At 43.8% G+C, this 6,881-nt stretch overlaps 1 pseudogene; it reads right to left on the reverse strand.

The window, feature by feature from the left end:
- Positions 1-300: 300 nt before the first annotated feature.
- Positions 301-1,360, reverse strand: LOC143679051 (actin-related protein 2/3 complex subunit 1A pseudogene; annotated as a pseudogene).
- Positions 1,361-6,881: the final 5,521 nt, after the last annotated feature.

Here is a 6,881-nt window from a genome sequence, read left to right on the forward strand (position 1 = left end):
AATTTACATACCTCCCCACCCCTTTCTTTAAGTTAGTGTAACAATTTTCCATAATAAATTGATTAAAGAGAAACTTTGGTTGAGAATGGAATGAAAACAGCAAAAAAAAAAAAAAAAAAGCTACTGCTTCTTTTAAACAACCAACACGTTCACCAATTATATTCAAACAAACACACAAATGATATTTGAACACTATGTTCTCAGTGATGCTCGGCGGCTGGACTTCCTCCCCATCATACAAACGGCAGAGCTATTGTCAGTCGCAGTCTGTCATGCTAGAGCCTGGAGGGTCTTTCAGCTTCACATTATTCGAAGACCCTGGATAGAAGACTCTAAGGTTTTGAAATCCCAAATTGTCATGGCTCCATCGATGCCAGTAGTGAAAAATTTGCGACAGTCTTGCTTGTCCACCTCATAAGAGTGATGTTCTGGTGCAGAGTCTCCAAGGCTGTATTGCGGCCCTCAGTTGTGACCCTCTTGTCCATGTTGTGGACGCGTTCCACGGCTGACATATTACGCTGGATGCTCTGTTTTGGAAGGTCTAGCTTGGAGATGAAGGTCAAGCAACCGCGGTCATCATAGTTAAAGAGCATTGGGCAGCAGTCGTGGCCAGCAGCCACAACACTATTCTCAGAGATAAACGATACACATAGGAGTGGCAGGAGCTCCATTTTCAGAGTTGAAACCTGCACATTTTTTGAGGCATCAGCAACAGATACAGTGCTGTCATGGCTGACCCAGGTGAGGCGGCTCCCACTGGCCGAGAAACTGACCCCGTGGACCCAGCCACCAGTGTCACTGCCACCAAACTCTGATATCAGCTGGCCAAAAGGCATCTTGCTGCCCCATGGCGTACTGGCTGGCTTTTCATCCACTTCTTTAATGGAGGCAGAGAACACTCTGCATTTGAAGTCACAAGATCCTGCTGCCAGCAAAACATTATTGGGATGCCAATCCAAGCTGAGGACTGTGGAATGAATAGGCTTTCTAATGTGCTTGCTTACCCACCAGTCATTTTCAGACTCGAAGTAACAAACAGAAATGAGTCGCGCTCCACTTCCCACAGCAAATTTGTTTTCTAGTGGGGACCACTTCACACAAGTGGCTGCACGATTAATTCTCAGGATCACCGGGGTTGGCTTCCAGGTACCATCTTTCTGACTCTAGACATAGGCATTGCGATCTGCCCCATAAGGGATGATACGGTCGCTCTTGGGGGCCCACTCCATACCTGTGGTGTGTCCATTGTGCTCTCTGAGTTCATGAGCTTTCACCCACTGGCTCCCGTTTTTCTTACAGATGCCGACTTCGTGGTTATTGGGACTAAGGGCGATTTGGGTACGATCCCTGTTCCATGCATGACACAGTGATTGGCTCTAGTAAAAACTGCTGCAGAGACGTTATTCTCAGTGTTCTCAAAGGGTAGAAAGCTGGGGTCGGGGTAGTCTGGACAGCCGCGGAGCGGAAAATTCATGGACTCTGATCCGTCCACGCGAGCAGACTCCAGCCGGAAGTTTTCTTTATTCCTGCCTTTTGAAGTGTCTTTATCAGAAAAGTATGCTGAATTTTGTCCAGTGCTTTTTCAGCATCAATTGAGATGCTTATGTAATTTCTCCCTTTCGTTTGTTGATGTGCTGTATTGCATTGATTGATTTCCTTGTGTTGAAACACCCTTGCATTGCTGGTTATAAACCCTACTTGGTTATGGTATATAATTCTCTTAATGTGTCATTGGATTTGATTTGCTAGTATTTTGTTGAGGATTTTTGCATCTATGCTCTTTCGGGAGATCGGCCTGTTGTTTTCCTTTCTTATAGCATCTTTACCCGGTTTGGAGAGGTTTTAGCTTCATAAAATAGTTAGGTAGCGTTCCCTCGTCTTCAATTTTTATTTTTATCTTTTTTAGCATTTCAAACTAAATTTATTTTAACATTTGTTCCCCCTATTCCTTATTTTTTTTGTTTTTTGTTTTTTTAATTTATTTATTAATTTAAAAAATTAACAAACCAAATAAAACATCAACATATATAATCAGTAATTCACAATATCATCACTTAGTTGCATATTCATCATTTCTTAGAACATTTGCATTAATTCAGTAAAAGAAATAAAAAGACAATAGAAAAAGAAGTAAAATAACACAGGAAAGGAAAAAAAAAAGATTATACCTACCATACCCCTTACTCCTCGCTTTCATTGATCACTAGCATTTCAAACTAAATTTATTTTAGCATTTGTTCCCCCTATTATTTATTTTTATTCCATGTGTTCTACTCGTCTGTTGACAAGGTAGATAAAAGGAGCATCAGACACAAGGTTTTCACAATCACACAGTCACATTGTGAAAGCTCTATCATTATTCAATCATCCTCTAGAAACATGGCCACTGAAACACAGCTCTACATTTTCAGGCACTTCCCTCCAGTCTCTCCCTTACATCTTGAATAACAAGATGATATCTACTTAATACATAAGAATAACCTCCAGGACACCCTCTCGACTCTGTTTGGAATCTCTCAGCCATTGTTGTCTTCAATGTTTTGGAAGAGTTTGAGCAGGATTGGTGTTAGTTTTTTTTTTGGAACGTTTGATAAAATTCCCCTGTGAAGCCATCCGGCCCTGGGATTTTCTTTGTAGGAAAATTTTTGATGACTTATTGAATCTCTTTACTTGTCATTGGTTTGCTGAGATCTTCTCTTTCTTCCTGAGTCAGTGTAGTTGTTCATGTGTCTCTAGGAATTTTTCCATTTCATCTAAATTGTCTAGTTTGTTGGCACATAGTTGTTCACAGTATCCTCTCATGATTTTTTTTATTTCTTCAGGGTCTGTGATGACAACCCCCATCTCATTTCTGATTTTATTTGCATCTTTTCTCTTTTTCTCTTTGTTAGCCTAGTTAGGGGTCCAATAGATTTTATTGATTGTCTCAAAGCACCATCTTTTGGTTGTATTGATTCTTTCTATTGTTTTTTTTTTAATCCTCCAATTCATTTACTTCTGCTTTATTCTTTGTTATTTCTCTTCTTCTATTTGCTTTGGGGTCAATTTGCTGCTCTTTCTATAGCTCTTCTAGGTGTGCAGTTAAGGTCTCAATTTTTGCTCTTTTGTAGTTTTTTGTTTGTTTGTTTTTTCACATGGGGAGGCACTGGAACTCAAACCCGGGTCTCCAGCATGGCAGGCAAGAACTCTGCCTGTTGAGCCACTGTGGCCCGTCCCCTGTGTTTTAATAGGCATTTAGGGCAATAAATATCCCTCTGAGCACTACCTTTGCCACATCCCATAAGTTCTGATATGTTGTATTCTCATTTTCATTTATCTCTAGATATTTACCGATTTCTCCAGCAATTTCTTCCTTGACTCAGTGATTGTTTAAGAGTGAGTTCATCCCTCTATATTTGTGAAAGCTCTGGTTCTTTGGTGGTTATCAATTTTCAGCTTCGTTCGTTTTGCCCATCTTTTAATGCTATAAAACTATCAGAATTACTGCAGTTCAGAAAGACAGATTTTGGGCCAATAAGCCATCTCATCTCCTGTTACATGCCTAGTAATAAACTTCTCTCTTTGAAACCCTGGTGTCTTACGAATTAGTCATTGAGTATATTGGGCAAAAGCACCCACCGCCTTTGTCCTGTAACACTGAGAGCTTAGTCGGGCGAGAGCATTGCTTTTGGTTCAGAGGGCAAAACATTTCAAAAATTCAAGGTTCGAGTACAGATAAGGCCCAGACATTGCTTTTCCAGGGCTGGTTAACTTCCATTCCCTCCTCAGTAACTTTCAGGGGACTGTAGCCACGGGGCAGTCTTCTCCTTCCCTTCCCTGCTCTTCCCCCCTCAGCCGCTCCCCAATCCAGGGTCTCCAGGTCTCCGCTCTTAAGTGCTCACTGGTGAGTGAATCCCAGGAACCCTGGTCAGGAACGGTCAGGCTTATCTCACGACAGTCTTGCTTTTCACAAAGGCATCCTGGAGCTATCCTGTCCCAAATATTTTATCTAATCTTTAGAGTTAGTAATGACTGGAGGTATAGAATTTTGTGTGTACATGTTAGCATTTGTTGAGCAAGATCTCTTTTGATGTTCATAACAGCCATATGAGAGAAGTACTGCTTTTATTTTTGAAGCACAAACATATTAGGTAACTTGTCCAAGCTCATATGGTTAGAAATAGTGAAGCTGAGATTCAAATTCACTTATCTGATTCCTGAGGGAGTGGGCACAGCCCTCTGAGCTGTCTGTTTCTCAGCAAGACTAGCCCTCCAGTCTGCAAAGGCTGCCTAAAGGATTTCTCTCCTTCACCTCTGAGCTCACATCCAACCTCATTCCTTTAAGTCTTTATCACTACTGGGACATTTCCCTTCCCAGCACGGGAACAACATGCCAGAGACAACTCACGGGCCCATGGAGTTGAAAGCTCATGTTTTTACTGACAGGCTCAGAATTGTCCCCAAGGGAGAACGTCAAATGTCCTGTCTTGGAGAAACCCCTGGGACCAGCAGGCATCTCCGCTCCTGTGCTTCAGGACACCTTGTCAATCAGAGACAGGAATGGAGCAAGCATCAGTGGTGTCCAGGGGCATATTAAGGGATGCGCCAGGCAGGCTGCTTCATGGGTGCTGATTTATAAGGGGCGCAAACATTGCAGAAACACATGTGGTTCCAGTTAACTCAGGTAGCCAAACACATCTCTTCTCAGAACTGTGAAGTGAGAGTTGGCCCAGCTTCTGCCAGAGAAAACAAAGCCACTGAGTAGGAGTAAAATATATATCTATCCCAGGCCTATGTATGTCTACTGAAAACTTTGTCACAAGCTGCCTGGTCCAGCTTTGTCTAGATCTCCAACTTTGAGCGTGACGGTTACTTGAAAGGGAAGTAACCCTTCAAGTAAAAGGCAAGCAGGTGCCATTTACTGGGAATCAGTGGTTTGTTATCTGAATTTAAAACATTTTGATGTATGTGCCATAGTGAGCAGCATGGCTGTGAGCTGCATTAGTTAATGGAAGGCTAAGCTGCTCTAACAAAGAGAGCCAATAACAATGTAGGGCAGGGATCAGAGCACATTTTCAATAAAAGGTCAAAGTAAATATTGTGGGTTTTATGGGAGTCAGTCAGGAGGAGACAGACATCTGAAGAGGTGTCACCCACTCCAATAAAGGCGGGGGTCGCCCACAGGCTCTGGTGGAAAAGTATTTCACTCATGCAGAGAAGAGACAGAGCACGGTCAGCTTCACCACTGGGCATCAGTTCCCCATAGCTGGGGAGCCAATCCCGGCCTACAGCAGGGAGATGTTCTACCCTGCAGCACCCCTATCTTGTGTTCGTGTGCTGCCAGAGTGAAGAAACCCCACTCCCTTCTCCACCAGGGACAGACATACCACTGGGTTTGAGCTGCATGTCATAAAACAAGTCCACCAGAGTCAGTCTGTCTCCAGGGAATGTTTACATGTGCTGAGGACAAGATGGGAAGGAAGGAATGTACCTGCAGTCCTCTTATCTGCTGGGGGGTTGGGTGTTATCCCCCCAGGCTGACACAACTGGTCCTGAGCACAAGATGTATTTGTGTGTCCCAGGGAAGGGCTGCAGGCTGCACTAGGGCTGTCCCCTACCACACTGGGTTGTAAAGATCTCTGTTGCAGCTACTCAACATTGCAACCACACAACTATTTGACTCTGTGGCACGAAAGCAGGCGTTGATAATACATAAATGAACGAGTATGGTTGTGTTCAAGCAAAATGCTATTTACAAATGCAGGTCAAAATTGGCCTGCAAATTGTAGTTTGCCAACTCTGTCATAGCTTAAAGAATATAGAAGCTTTTTAGTGTAACATCAATGACGTGAGTGGTTCTAGTAGGCTAGCAGGGTGGTTGTTTAGGGGCCCAGATCTTTCCATTGCCTTGGTTGACCATCCCCTAGAGGTCATGTGTTTATTTGTAGGGTTGAAGCTGTGGGAAAAAGTAAAAAACCTAGAGGTGGCAGGCCGGCTGCCCCGAGTCTTAGGCTTAAGGAGAAACACGTGCCTTCTGCTCACATCCTATTGGTCAGTACTTAGTTCTATAGCCACACATACCGCAAAGGAGGCTGGGAAGTGTAGTCTGGTTGTGTGCCCGGGAGGAGGGGTGAGTGGCCGTTTCAGAATGGCCAGAGGTCTCTGCCATGCCTAACAGCCTCCACTTTCCTCTCCCCCTTCTTCTCACTGCCTCTGTTTTTTTGTTGTTGTTGTTGTTGTTTTTCAGGTGTCAACCTTCTCCCCACCATCCCACGCCTTCTCTCCCCCTGAGTCCCTTCCCCATATGCTGCCAGGGAAGTGGACTGCACCTCTATTACGGGGCTGCCTTGACTGGTCTAAGGGTAATCCTGAATGCTTTGTCACAGTGATTGGGTCAGGAACCCAGGCCCAAGACAATCAGGGCAGAACATTTTTCTTGGCGAATTTGGATGATTCAGACATGAGAGAATATGATCCTAATGAGAATATTGCTTTATGAGGGCCATCTGGGAAAAGAGGCATCCTTTCCCTCAAAAGAAGTCATTCTCTTCAGAGGACTGCGGTGGGAATTCTGGGGTCACTACAGCCATTTTGCTCCTATGAGACAAGCCAACCTGTGCCTGAAGCCAAGGCTTGGAGGAAAACACAGCCAGGGGAATTGCTGAAAATGGAGCCGAACTGCTGGACTGAGCAGACCCTGAAGCCTGCTCTTCCTCTGGATTGGCAGAGCTGTGAAGCATTGAATTTCTTCAATGTCAAGTTGAGTTTTAGTTTCATATAGCTACAAACCACCTCCCAAGATGTTGTCTAGTTTCAAAACTGCAGAAGAAAACAAAACCCAACAAAACCACAAAAAAAGGGGAAAGCATTTTGCTGACATTACTCCTGGGGAAAAGAATTTA

The sequence above is a fragment of the Tamandua tetradactyla genome, chromosome 4 (genome assembly GCF_023851605.1).
Source record: "Tamandua tetradactyla isolate mTamTet1 chromosome 4, mTamTet1.pri, whole genome shotgun sequence".
NCBI classification, from domain to species: domain Eukaryota; kingdom Metazoa; phylum Chordata; class Mammalia; order Pilosa; family Myrmecophagidae; genus Tamandua; species Tamandua tetradactyla.